This window comes from Pinus tabuliformis, chromosome 3_2 (assembly GCF_031772625.1).
Source record: "Pinus tabuliformis cultivar Carrire ecotype Pingquan chromosome 3_2, CPIR1, whole genome shotgun sequence".
NCBI classification, from domain to species: Eukaryota; Viridiplantae; Streptophyta; class Pinopsida; order Pinales; family Pinaceae; genus Pinus; species Pinus tabuliformis.
In genome coordinates, this window is record NC_142302.1 from 217,184,568 (window position 1) to 217,199,567 (window position 15,000).

The 15,000-nt window shown below is 41.5% G+C and overlaps 1 protein-coding gene across 1 annotated transcript in view; it reads left to right on the forward strand.

Annotated features, from left to right (window-relative positions):
- LOC149180510 (protein ESMERALDA 1-like) overlaps positions 1-15,000 on the forward strand; it is a 328,252-nt gene that overhangs the window by 152,186 nt on the left and 161,066 nt on the right. The window lies entirely within an intron of this gene.

Here is a 15,000-nt window from a genome sequence, read left to right on the forward strand (position 1 = left end):
GGTTTTGAAAATTTTCTGTGATCATTTTGGCTACCTACAGCTGGGCCAAGATCAAGGCTCTGATACCACTGTAATATTCCTAATAGGAAAATATAGGAAATAACAAAGTTTATGAACTAACTACAAATTGAAATCTCAAAAGCATGCAAGCACATGAATTAAACTCCAGAAATATGAACCAAGCTCTAAGCCATTTTATTAATATGAGCAGAATGGGTAAATGAATGGTAGTATTAGAACCTAGGCTTGCTATAAGCAAGCAAGGCAAAACTTAGGTGATAATAATGAAGCCAAAGTGCTGTGGAAGCCCCTCCCCAATTTCTGCGTTGACCCAATAAATTCTATTGTTGCTTCCAGATAAGAAATGGAAAATCTGCCCTTAGAAATGCTTAGAAAATTATGAGAAATTAGTTGGTGCACTTTCTCAACAAGGCCAACAAAACCCAAAAAGGGATTGGCCCCAAACCAGCGTTCTAGGAAACCCACAAAGTGGTGCAAATTGCCAAGTGACTAGTAAAACACACTGCTGAAAAAAAGTGGATTTTTGGACTGAATATTTCCTGGATCATGCTGAAAGTGCAACCACAAACTCCTCTCCAAATACCCATAAAAACCTAGAAAGGGTTTGGGATGATTTTGAGTGATGAGAGAGCCCACCAATTAGTGTGAGTAGCCCTCTGGCTGGCTACATGAACTGCTGAGAAATAATGCTCCAAAAACTCCCAATTCCTATGTTGTAATGCCACTAAAAGTCCACATAAAATCCCCTCCGAAAGCTACCTTCTCCTCCAACCAATCTCCTCTGGAAATTAGTTTCTCTATTCCCTTGCGCAAGCATTTTCTAGTGAGCTCTGCACACTGCTAGAATGGAGAAATTTGGCCCACCAAATTGCCAAGACTTCTGCCCTGCAAAGCACTACAAAAATTCTGGTCTCAAGGTAGGAAATCTCTATGCAAATCACGAGATCTCCCGACGCACTCTAGCTAAATAAATTTGTGGTCCACAAATTGCCTCTGCGCTAAAGAAGTTCTTAGAACTGGGTGAACACCTGCAATTAAGCTCTATGGAAATTCTGAATTGGACTCGCTAAATTTTCTCACTAGGGAGACACTCTAAGTTCTCTGAAGTAAGGGTGGAATTCCACTTGGAACTCCTGTGCTAAACAACACTTCCCTTCTTGTGCTAAACAACTCCAAGAGAAGATGTAATATGAAGTGTAATATGTGAAAATTTGGAAGCCCAAATTTCTACTGCAACAACTGATTAAGTTCCTTCTATTTGTTAATTACTGAACAAATTATTCACTACTTCCTACAACAAATATCGAAACTAATACACTACAGCCTTCATCAATTAAAATTATATGCGGAAACAAGTAACTGAGCAAGAAAGAAATACACAACACATTACACAATTATTTTTGGAAAAATGTCTCGGAAAAACCCAATGCGGGAAAACTGGTGCAGGAGTTGAGGGTTTGTATTATTATGCAGTAGTTCCTAAATACAATCTTTGGATGCCTTACTGGCTATTCGATACAAAGAATCTGACTGGCAAAGAAATTAGTGAGAAATACCTCACACTATCACTGGAGATTCAACATTGATCCAGGCTTTGGATGGCAAGCCCTACAATACCTCTGTGTTGCCTCTGCGTCAGCCTATGCAGTTCAACGTCACAACTACTAGGCTCTGCATCGCCCTTCTTGCTGGTTGATTTGCCTCTAGAACTTCGACTTTATGCCCTTCTGGTTTCAAACCTCGGCTTATGGCTCTAGAACTCAACTCTCTAGCAAATTTCGAATCTCCTCTAAGGCTTTGCATTGCCTCTTCTGGATCTCTCTCTGCCTCCTCTGCAATGTATCCTTGGATCAGGAAACTCTCCAACTGGAAAACTATCCCTGCCCCTCACTGCAAGAAATCTCCTCGATGACCTCTTTGACAACTGCTGTGCTACTCTCTTTAGAAAATCGATCTCTGATCTTTCACTCGATGTGTTTTATAAATGCCCATCAAGCCTCCTCTTATAATCCTTCTATTGAGAACCAACGATTGATATTAGATTTTAATGAATGGCTAGAATAATTTTGGCTTGATCCTCGTCTTCTTCTAGAAGTTTCACCCACAGTTAGATTAATACCCATTAATTATTTTAATTCCCTAAGTTTAGACTTAGTCCTCTATTAAAAATAATTAATTATTTTAATAAAACAGATTCCGGGTGGAATTTCCGAAAACAATTTCTGGGTATTGTGGAATACATGTTTTCAAGCCTCCCTTCAAATTTTGAGGCTTAGAGCACATCTGATGCTACCAGAAATCAACACTCCCTCTTAGTGAGGAATGTGCTCTAGTAATGCAACCTGCTGAAGCATCACCCTTCTCTATAACATCTACCTCTGCATTGTTGATATCTGACATCTCTGCCCATCAACTACTGTGCAAATGCTGCATTTGTACTATTGCTGACCTTTGCCACTGCATCCGTATTGCAACCTTCTCCAACTGCTGCTGCTACTGCATCAACAACGGAAAAGCATCCAAAATTATTGAACTAGTGTTCAGCATGATGCATCTGTTGCTGGAGTTCTGACTGCTACTAGTCTCTGCGTTGACCCTCTGAAGCCTTTGCGTTGCTGCTACCTCTACTCTGTGATAACTGCACTGTTGCCAACTCTAGCTCTGCACTGCTCAGTCTTTGGCGCTCCTAGCCACTGCAACTGTCACTCTGACACTCCTCTGCACTGACTGACAATGGTCCATCCTGCTACTACTGATCTGGGTTCCCGTAGCAAGGTATTGATCCAAGAGGTGGACTAACTCAAGGATCTTGCCCAACTGCAGTTCTTTCGAACTACAATTCTATATCACCCCAACTTTGGGCAATCATGGCAAACTCCTCGATTTGTGCGGATGCAACCTTCGAATCATGCTTCTCATCTTGAGAGGACACTGCATAGCGTATTGACCAAGTTCACCACACCAAAGCACTTGATCTTCAAAACATCTTTCTTCTTCTTCCGCTGCTCCTGCTGCCCCTTAGATGCTAGGGCTGCATTCTCATCCTCCTCCTTTGGCTTTGTCCCAGTGCTGCTGCGACTGCTATCAAGTTTTCACTTGACTAAGTCTCTCCTCATCTTTTCTTGCTGAAGAGCGGCCCACATCCCTTCCCAATCTGGCAATCTCTCTCTACCCAGGATACTCTAGACAAACACTTGCCATTCTTCTAAGATTGAGTTCAAGGCCAACCTCACCATCTCGGTAGGCTGAGGTGTTGACCCCATAACTGCCAACGAGTCTCGGATCTCCTGAAGCTTCGTAAGGAATGGATCAATGCATTCCCCCTTCTGCATCTGCGTGGATCTCATCTTCTGCTCCAAGTACATCTTCCGCTGCTCGGAAGATCCTTCGTATAGCGTGGCCAAAGCTTCCCACATCTGCCGAGCAGTGTCCTTGCTGATAATGTGACACACTACATGATCCCTCACTTGTCGAGGATCAACCTCTTGGCCTTTGCCATCTCAGCCTTGGTTTGTGGTTACCTCTGTCGATCTCCTTATAAGGTTGGGACATTGTGGAGGATAACAAGATAGAATCTTAGAATTCCTTACACACCCAAACCAAGAATCACAACGATACTACTTTACACAGCTGAAAATAAACAACAATAAATCTACTAGTGCACAAAATATAGAGAACGTTTTCCATTTTTCAACCCAACTTCGTTATATTAATCAACATATAATACAATTGTCTAGGGCTCCCATACCAAGGATAATGGCCCTCATACATCCACTGATACAAGATAAAAAAGTAGGGCTTCGTGTCAGTCCATTGACAACCAATCTACCCTCAACAAGATACTCTGACCATCTGGCTGATGTAATCGACTCTCTCAGCTCCTCTCGGTCGTACCCTATACTTTCCTGGTCCTTCGGCTCTCGATTTGCAACACTGCCTCTATCAATGATCCAAGTCCATCTAGCCACTAAACCTCGACTATCAATCTTCTTAGTAGTTGTGGCGTAGTCCATCAAGGGTGCAACACATTGAGACTCTTGTCGAGTTGTTCACAACTCCGTTTCTGTTTGTGAACAACTCTCAATTTGCCCACTACTGCTCCTCAGCTACTTAGGGACTTCAACCCACGATGGTCTTCCTGTGTTGCTTCAATGAAGACCAACATAGGGAACGAAGGGCTGCCACCAATCACTGCAAGATGTCCATCTCCCACAATGAACATGGGCTCAGAGGACTACCCTTCTTCTACTATAGCTATCCTTCTCCACGCACAAGTTTAGGGCTGCTCGAACTACTCTTGGCTGATCAAATCCTTGAGCTCATCTTCTGCCACTCTAGCAACCACCTAAGTCCATGAAGATGGTGCACACTTGGCTCCAACTTGGGCACTATCACGCTGTCCACCAGCAGGCCATACATGCCCAATCCACGTCCACACTTGGTCCACTCTCATGCTGCCCTCCAGCAGTCCACGAGTGACCAATCCTCGATGTAGCATCTGCCTCTGGCTAGGGCATCCTCACACCTAGGAAATCCTCCTCTTGGTTGCCAAAAAACTCCATCAATCAGTCCTCTCCTAGGACATCATCAAGAGAATATCTGCAACATGTTGCTGCTGATTTGTTTCCGAGGGATGCAAACACACTATTGTAGTCTCCAAAAATGCTACAACAATCCTCCAAGATCTGTGCTCCTTGTCCAACAAGTGTCCAATACACCAACAAACAATCACTGTAGAACTGCTACTGGTTAGGGCATCTAACCTCCAAGTCTACCCCTCCTTGTTTTGGCTACTATAGGCTACCAAGATCCATCATCCAAACTGGTCAACACTTGACCCAACACAAGGCAACAAAGGAGAAGTGACATACCTTTATACTGCTATTCATGGACTGAAGTTTGGTCACTGGTTTGGGCACTTCTGTAGCCCACAACAACCCACCATCTGTGACCAAAACTACCACAAGGTATTGTGGCCTTCTCCCTTCTCCAAGTCTGGTAACTCGCTCTCCTAGATGACTGCTCTTGCACCCTTTTTAGGCTTGTTTAGCCTCCCAAATAGCCACTACAGGACTGCGACATAGTCACCATAGGTCTGTCATCCTCTTGACCTGTTCATGGAAGAATTCCTATGCTTAAACTAGCCCATAACAACTTCTCTTGCTGCAACATCCGTTGAATGAGGCTCTCCTCCTATTCACTGGCCAGTAGGGCTCCTTGCAGCCCTCTATACAAGCTTATGGCCCTCCTCTAATCAAAGATCTAGGGCTCGACCTCCCTACATGTTGTACAAGTCTGTGACCTTGTTTCCTGGGATCTGCCCACACAAAACAAGTACCAAAATTGCTCAGCTCTCATCTATTAAACTCTTCCCACTAGATCCTCACAACCTCCAAACAGTCACAAGAGAACACAAAATTGGTTCCTCTCTACTTCGCTGAAGCTACCTTCTGATTTGTGGCCCTTAAAACAAAGATTCTCCTCCTAATTGAGTAGCTTTGTGTGCACAAGGATGATTCTTATAACCTCACACACACCTCTTATTTATATCTCAACGTTTGGCTCCAACATAACGTCCAAGAGGGCTTGTCTAACTATCATAAAGCCTCCAATCATTAGGCCGACCTTAACCAAGCCCATGCTCAAACTTCAAAAATTCATATCTCGATTTCTCCAACTCGGAATCGGATGGTTTTTGATGCGTCAGATTTGTCTTGACGAGTACTATCATCCTCATCCATCACATGTCGAAATCTCTCCATAGTTTTGTCCCCAACATCGATGGGTGCAAAACCCCAAGCTTGGGTTTCAAGTCCACAAGGGCATTTGTGGAGCTCCTTTTTCCAACCCTCGATCCTCAAGGCTTGGAGTATCTCCCAAGCGACAAAGTCCAACAACTAATCATTAGCTAAGTATTTTGAATAGAAAAGTGCCCCAATTACTATTGGTTTATGATTCTAGGTGCTTGCTTATTGTGAGTACTCTATATTAGTGAATCATTGTGAAAGGCATTTATTTCGTTCTTAGACAGGTGTACCTTTTGGTTATCCATCATATCATTGGCATTTCTTGTTCATTGTGGCACTTAGCACATTCTCTTATGTTTAAGGATTGTCCCTTCATAAATACTTATCGTCATAATTAAAGAGTAACCATAACCAAAGTACTTAACACATGCAATCTTAACCCAAGAATCAGTCACATCCTTTGCATAAGCATCTAAGCAGTAGTTGTCCATCCGGTTACTTGGCATATAATTTGTAAATAAGCGAGAATTTGACTCCATAAGGCACTGGTCTCAATAGTGAATCCAATCTTATCTCTTGCTTAAATTAACCAAGTAGCTAGGCCACTCAACTGTGTCTCCCAGATAAGTTGGCTCCCAACTTGTCTTTCACCTTACTTCCATAGGAACTACCCCCCATAACCTGTTTATGGGAGACAACTAGAACGGAGTGGGAGGGGATCCGAGTGACAACCACTGCCCTGAGAGGTTGTCGCAGTGGCTGTACAATCCGGGTGACAATAATCCCTAAATGAAAAGCTAAGTTAAAAAGTGATGTGATGTTTCTAGGAGATGTTAAAGGTCAATTTGGATTACTTGAGATTATGAGCAAATATAATGAGCAATATGAAATGAAATATACTCCAATAACCATCGACACATAGATAAAATATGAGCATATAAAACCAGTGTCTTTAATATTGCTTCAAAATAAATGATGCTTACTCTATAAATGAAATGTTTCAAAGTGAAACACAAGTAACCTTGTCAATCAAATAGATGTTAGAGGAAGATGATATCACTTGCAAGATATAAAATTGCTTTCGAAGAAATGCTTTCAAAGTATAACCATTCACGATTCTAAAGCATTGATGACATGCCATGAGTCAGGTACCGACCAAGATATGGCAACTAACAATGATTAGATGATGATGTTGGTTTTGATGATGCATTGATATCAACTTTTCTTAGAGAAGCTTGTCAACAATGAGTACACCTATGACAATCATTATGAATACCTCCCTAGTTAAGAGGGAGTGTTAAATTTTGTAACTTGATCAGCCTTCATAATGTATATTTAGCCCTTGATGTATTTATATTGATTATTGTAAAGCATATTTTAAATGCTAGCGTAAAAAGAAAAATATATTTTGAGTCAAATCCCATTTGGACTTTTAAAAGAAGAAAAATTGAATTTTTAAAATTGAAAATTTTGGATCCTAGTTTGTCAAGTCGGCCTCCCTCCAAGTCAAGTTGGCCTAGGCAGAGTCACACCCATTCGACCCAACCAGTTCACTATATAAAGGCAGCTCAACCTCCTCCTCAAGGCAACAATTCACACTCTCTCAAGCAAGACAACTTCTGGACATCCTAGCGAAGGACAAGGACAAAATTCATCTCTTTCTCTCTTCTCTTGCTCACACGTGTGAAAGGACTCTCTCTCTCTCTCTCCAGTTCACATAATTTCTAGGCAGTTATTGTTGCAGGGTCAGAAATTTCTGGGCAACTATAGGGGGCAGAAATTCTTGGATTCTAGTAGTTGGAGGAGGGTCATAATTCTGGGGCAGACCAGTAGAGCAAAGTACTGGATTAGAGTGGAAGGCTTGACTTGGAGGGTTTGACTAGGTGTAATATTCCTAACCTAGAATATTCCTCAAACCCCAGCAGAAACTCCAACCAAATATTTGCAAATGTTATAATAACCCAGAAGTGATAAAATAACAGTGAAACAACATATAGTAATGTAAACTGGAAATATAAGCAGATACACAAGAAATGCAGCGAGAAATGCTAAGCCATTTTATTATACTGAGCAATAAAATGAGTACAAGAGGTGATTAGACAGATGGCACCTCAACTTGCACAAGGCAAGTGAAGAAATACTCTCAGAATGACAGGAATGGCCTCTCTGCGTGGGATGCTGCTGCTGTGCTGCTGTTGCTGCTAGAAACAAATGATGATTTGGGGCTGCTCCCCTCCTTGGAAAAAGATGAAACTCTGGATTCGGGTTCTATTCAAGAAACCCAGAAAAACCCAGAAAGCTTTGCTGGAATGGTCGACCCCCGAAAAACACCCTCTTGGGGTTCTACGCAGTTCCTCAATGCCCTGCGCTGCCACTGAAGAAAACCCCTCTAAACTCTGCCTAAAACACTGCCTGAAACTCTGCCAAAAATCCTCCAATGAGACAAGAGCTGGACTCTTGCTCAATCTCGCAGCATAACTCCACCTGCAAAACCCCAGTTCAACACTACAACCAAAAAGAACTGCATCCCTCTCCAAGTGCTGCGCAGTCCTCCAAAATGCTGATGAAACTGCTACTCAAATGGTGATAAAACTACTGCTGAAATACCGATGGAAATACCTTGCCTGAGTAGGTACTCGAAGTCCCCCGGGGCTAAGGGTTGAGATCTCTGAACGAAGACACTTAATGCACTAAACAGTGTTGCAGACCAGCTAAATAGCCAGCGTGCTCAGAAGTCGAAACGACTAGCTCAAAATGCACATAACTGAATGATCCAAAATGAGGGGGCTCCTCTCTATTTTATAGCCTCTGCCTCTCACAATTCTTAGGCTCACCTCCTCCTGCGTGCTTCTCCTCTTGCCACGTGTTCTTCTCTCCTGCGCAGTCTCTCCATGTGTCTGCGTGGACTCCATTTCTGCGTCCCCCTTTGGCCCCCTTGGCTCCCCTTTAAGTCACAACGTTGTGCTACCTAGGAAGTGACTTTTTATTCTAAAGTGAGTTATGTCCCCCTTCCTCACTTTTTATTTACAAATAACTATAGAAGGCAAAAATTGAACAAAATAGAATATTTCAATTAGCCATAGCTAATTAGGAATATCACGGTCTCCCCCGACAAAATGTTGCTTGTCCTCAAGCAACTAAAGTGATGGATGCTGCAAGATCCTCTCACTCTCCCAAGTGGCATCCTCATCCGGCAAACTTCCACCTCACCAAGAATTCCCGGACTGTCCTGTTCCGCAGCTGCCTCTCCCTGGTATCAATAATAGCCTCCAGCTGCAATACCAAATGCCCCTCGTCATCCATGGGTGGTAGCTCATCTGTCACTGTCACCTGTTGCCCTAATGCCTTTTTCAGGCATGATACATGAAAAACGTTATGAATCTTGCTGCCTTGGGGCAGCTCCAGCTCATATGCAACCTGTCCAACCCTGCGTATCACCCTGTACGACCCATAAAAGCGGGGCTTGAGCTTCTCAGCCCCCTTCTGCTTTAGGGACGACTGTCAGTATGGCTGTAATCGTAGGTAGACCATGTCCCTTACCTCAAACTGTCTCTCCACTCGACCCCTGTCAGCATACAGCTTCTGCTGATTCTGTGTTGTAGCCATGTTATCTTTGAGAGCTCGGAGAATATCCTGACTCTCTTGGATCCAAATCTTGGCTCTGGGAGCCTTGCTATCACCAAACAGCACGTCAGCAAAAGATAAAGGACGATACCCATACAAATCATAGAATGGTGACATACCAATGGACATGTGATGTGAAGTATTGTAGTAGTACTCCCCTAGATGTAGCCACCTCAACCATGCTCGCTGCTGCCCACTGACATAGTTATGCAAGTAGCCCTCTAGCCACTTGTTAACTATCTCTGTCTGCTCATTCGTCTGTGGGTGATAACTGGTACTCGGTGTCAACTCCGCTCCACCAACTGGAAAAGCTCCTGCCAAAATCCGCCCATGAAACGACTATCCCTATCACTAACGATGGTCTTAGAAAGACCATGTAGCTTGAAGATCTCTCTGAAGAATAGCTTGGCCACCTGTGCTGCTGTATAATGTGCGGATATGGCAAAGAAATGTGCGTACTTCGTCAGCCGATCAATGACGACAAAGATACAATCCTTGCCTTGTACCATGGGCAACCTTGTGATGAAGTCCATCGAAATACTCTCCCATTTCCCCTCCGGAATGGGAAGAGGTTGCAATAATCCCGTGGGATGGCTCATCTCCCCCTTGTTCCTCTGTCAAACATCGCACTCCCTGACATGCTGGAGTACGTCCTCCTTGAGGCCCTTCCATGAGAACCTCTCTCTGGTGGCCCTATAGGTTTTGGTAAACCCCTGATGGCCTGCCAATGGTGAGTTATGTGATGCCTGGAGTATCTTCTTCTTGAGTTGTGACCCCTCAGTCAAGAAGATCCGATCCTTGTAATAGATGATTTCATTGATCACCCTGTACCTGTCATCTGCCACCTGTCCGTCCAGAATTTCACATGCAAACCTGTCCTTGGAGTACTCTAGTCGAGCCCTCTAGTCTATATCCAAGCTCATAAGAGACAACGTGGCTGGTCTACATGTAAGGGCATCTGCTACCACGTTGTTCTTACCCTTGACATATTCAATGTCAAAGTCATATGCTTGGATCTTGCTGATCCACTTATGCTGCCTCTCTTGTAGCTGCTTCTGCTCCAAAAAGGACTTAAGGCTGTTGTGATCAGTCCTCACCCTGAACCTGTTACCCCCTTGATACTGCCGGTACTTAGCCAATGCATGCATGTTGGCCAACATCTCCTTGTCGTATATAGAATACAACCTCTCGTGCGGAAGGAGTTTCTGGCTCTCGAAGGCTATAGGGTGGCCTCCCTGCATCAATACTGTGGCGATCCCCTCTCCTGACGCATCACACTCCAAAACAAAAGGCTGCGTAAAATCTGGCGACGCAAGTGTTGACCTCTACTGGTCAACTACCCATGCAGTACACCCCCCTTTTTCTTTGCAAGAAAAGGGCAGCACCTGATCAGCGTGTCCGTGCCATCCAGCAGTCATCAGCAGCTTGATCAATCTAATTGTAAACCCAGTCTGCATGTATTAATTGTAAATAATCTTAGCAGATATGAGTCGTGTATGTGAATTGCCTAGGTGGACCTAACTTTCTAGTGGTAATCTACGTCCCGGAAGGTTTTTTGTCTCACCGATCCATGGATCGGCAGAGTTTTCCTTCAAACCTGACCCCAAAGCCGGGATGGATTTTGTCATTGGAATTTTAGGAGAATCCTAGTGTGTTGATCTGCTAGATTATAGTTGTGTCGCAGAACTGGGAGATTTGTGAGGGTCTATGTTAAAGGGGTTTTTTCCCTTAAGATGTAAATTGTAAAAAGTCATCATGAAATGTGTCTTGAGGGTTGAAAATGTTTTAAATCCCCTCGTGAGTCCTAAGTCCTAGGTCCTAGGTGATGTTTCCGAAGGCTTAGTTCGATGATCCATTTAAAAAAATGAAATAAAATAATAAAATAAATAAAATTTAAGAAATTTAAAAATTTTAAAAATGAAATAAAATAAAAAATAATAAAAAATTTAAAATTTTAAAAATGAAATAAATAAAAAATAATAAAAAATTTAAAAATTTTAAAAAATAAAATAAAATAATATTTTAAGTGAATAAATCGACGGATGAGATCAAGAGATGTCTTGATCCTCATCAACGGTCGAGATCATTTCTACATGGATCATTCGAACTAGCCGTTGGGATCATTTCCTTTATATAGGGTCTTAGGTGGTCATTTCAGAGCATCTGATCTGTGAGTCTGTACTGAAAAAGCTCTCTTGTAATCTGATTTTCTGGTTAATAAAAAGACTTTGGGGTTCAAAACTGGCTGGTGTTACTCTCCGGAATTGCTGTGAGATGATTGTTTTTTCTGCATATTTCAGTTTTCAGCAGTTAAATATAGCTGGTTTTCAGAGTATTGTGAGTACAGGTATCTTGCTCACGTGCTAGGGTTTGAATGTTGTAGGGTTTCTGGAATAATGGCAGGTATCTCCATTATTCCTGAAATCTAGCAGCATTTCTTGCCCTCTTTACTGATGTTTGCTTGAGGTGTGCAGGAACTCTTTAAGTGAAGGGTATTTGTGGGCGTTTGGGGAAGTTCTGGGCTGAACCAGCCGACTCCCACAGGCTTTTCTGTGCAGAGCCCAGCTGATTGTGCCCTGGGTTAATCTTTTAAGTTTTATTTCGTGTTTTACATTGAGAGATTTTTCTTTCTGTTCACAGTGAAGTTCAAAATTTCTGATATTCTGAAAGTATTTCTGCTCTTATTTGCTGAATCTGGCTATTTCAGGGGCCAACAATCTGTAAATAAACCAGCTGTTTCTGGGTTTCAAATTTATTTTTTGGATCTAGGGTTTCAGATTTTTCATTAGGGTTTTGTTTTTTTTTGAAATTGCAGGTATAGGGTTTTTCTCCAGAGGTTTCTAAATGATAAAACAGAAAGTTTTGTGATCAGTCTCAGATTCTATCTATCACTTGTCTGATCATATGCATACGAAGTTTCGAAGATAATCAGTTTTTGGCTGGGTAAAAATTTTCTCTTGGGCGGCTCTCCGAAGAGAGGCATCGAATGCCAGGCTTCTGCGTAATATCAAATGCTGGGTGTCTATGCACCTGAATCACCTAGCGTCCACCAATGAGCACGCAATTGTAAAAAGCCTTCCGCGTTTCTTCCTATTCACCTGAGTGTGAATCCAATGCCCAAACCTGCGTTCTTCATTGTTGTGCTGCAACCACGTCCTGCCACATCTGCAAACCCTGCAAAAAAAAACGATTTTAACTTCTTTGTGGCCGCCGACAGAGAATCGATCCACCATTGCCACGACAAAGGGCAGTTTTCTGTGTATTTCAAGCTCAGGGATCAATACGTACGCTGTCCAGCGAGAGATCAGCAAAGTTTATCTATGTGCAAACACTCAGGCATGCGGCTATGGTGAAATCGATTGACTGTGCTATGCGTGTACTCAAGCCTGCCGGATCAGTTCATTGTTCACAACGTCAAGATTCTGGGCAAACCCGTGGAAGCTCCAGGTAACAAAACCAACTTCTATTCGATCCTCAACCCCTGCAATCCGTCCGCTGTATTCTCTCTCGGGTCAGGTATGACTGCGTATCCATTTTTTTTAAAAGCGTGAATAAATCCATGAATTGGTCCGCCGTCGTTTTGTGTATATACCTGCGTATTTGTTGGTTTAAGTTAGGTTTGCGTTACCCCATAAGTTAGCGTAGTTTTTATTTTTTTAGATTTCAATTCGTTTTATTTTAGTAACGTATGTAGATTTTACTCCTTTTTAAATAGTTTCATATAAATCCAAAAAAAATCAAATAAAAAAATGTGACTTTGCCTTTTTTTAACTTAGGCTTTAGTTTGATTAACTTAGTTTTATTTTTATTTTTATTTTTTAGATTTAATTTTAATGTTTTAGCTTTAGTTTAAAATTTCCATAGTTTTGTTTAGATGTAAAATCTTTTTTTTTAAATATTTAGTCCTTAGATTAAATTTTAATGAGTTTTTAGGTTAGATTTTAATTTATTTTTTTTAAGTTTAGTTTTAAAATTAATTTAGTTTTAGAATTTTAATTTTTAGGATTTTTTTTAATTTCCATAATATTGAAAAATAAAAAAAAAAAATAAAAAAAAAAAGATTTAAAAATTTTGAAAAAATAAAAATTTTGTGGGAAATTATTTTTGCAAGTCTCAGGAGCTTTCACGCCATATGTTTTATGCTGAGATGCTAAATTTTCAAGTTTGAGATGCGAAATATGATATCTGGTTGATGGTTTATGATTCTCGTGGTGATTTAAAGTATTCATCCTTTCAAATTTTTAGCTGCTGGATATCGTTTTTGTCATTTTAAGAGCATTGTGTGTTTAGCTGATGATAGATGATTGCTGTTCATGGTCCATGTTTCTATATCATTTAAAAAGTAATCATTTAAACATTAACTCCACAAGGCACTGGTCTGCTAAATTAACCAAATCCATCGAGCCCTTTTATCATCGTATCTCGTGTCTCCCAACCAACTGGTCGACAGTTGGTCTCATCACCTCACAGGGTCTACCCCCCTTAGCCGCGAGAGACAGGCTTAAACGGAGGGATCGGGGATCAGAGTGACAGCCCCCGATCCGAGCGTTGTCGTGTCAATTCACGCGACAACATTTTTGGCGTCGTTGCCGGGGATACTTTTTCTCGGTGTTTCAAACGACAAATCATTTTTCTCATCTCTTATCTCTTTATCTGGCCCGGCAACGCCAACATTTTTTGGCGCCGTTGCCGGGGACACTTTGTTCTCGGCGTTTCAACGACTTTTCACGCATCTTCTCATCTTCTCATCTCTCATTTGAGCTGGCAGATTCAATATTTTGCATCTTTTCATCACGTATCAGCAGTATCTCTTGGGTTTGTTTCCTGTTTGGGTGGCGACTCCATTTTTTATTTTTCCCAGACAAGAAGCCTACCACATATCTGTTTGTTGATTGCTTCTCGGATCTTAGAATCAGATTTGTTGTTCAAGTGGCGACTCCACTTCTTTCATCTTTTGATTTTCTTGAGCAAAGATCTAGTTCTATCATCCTTTATTGTTCATCATGGATTATTCATTTAAACCATGTCATTTTACTGATAATCTCCATGATCTTCCAAAAGAGGCCATTTCTAAATTATTTAAGTTCTCGGGTGCTGATTCGGTCACTGTTAAACAGCATTTAAACATGTTTACTTGTGTAATGATCTTATATTGTAGATTTCCTCAATATAATCATGAAGATTTCAAGATGCGTCTATTTGTCCATTCTTTAGAAGGTGATGCCTTGAATTGGTTTAATAATTTTCCAAATGATTTTTTCACTTTTTTACAAGACATTCTCAATGCTTTTAAAGATAGATATGATAGTCCAAACAGCTTGACTTCTACCTCTAAAATTGTGCAACAGAATGAAAGTAATTTGATAAGAGGTCCAGCTGAAAGATCCCAAGACGATTCATCATGTCAGAATGTGTCATCCACCGGAAATATTGCAGATCAAGTTCATGATAGTGAAAAATCAGGGACAAATAATAGTGAAAGGGAAGAACAAAAGCAAATTATACAAGATCTAATGATGCTAGTAAGAAATATGGAAAACAATCAAACTAGTCTTATCAATGATGTTAAAACTTTATGCACCCACCTGGAAAAACGTAATAGGGAGAT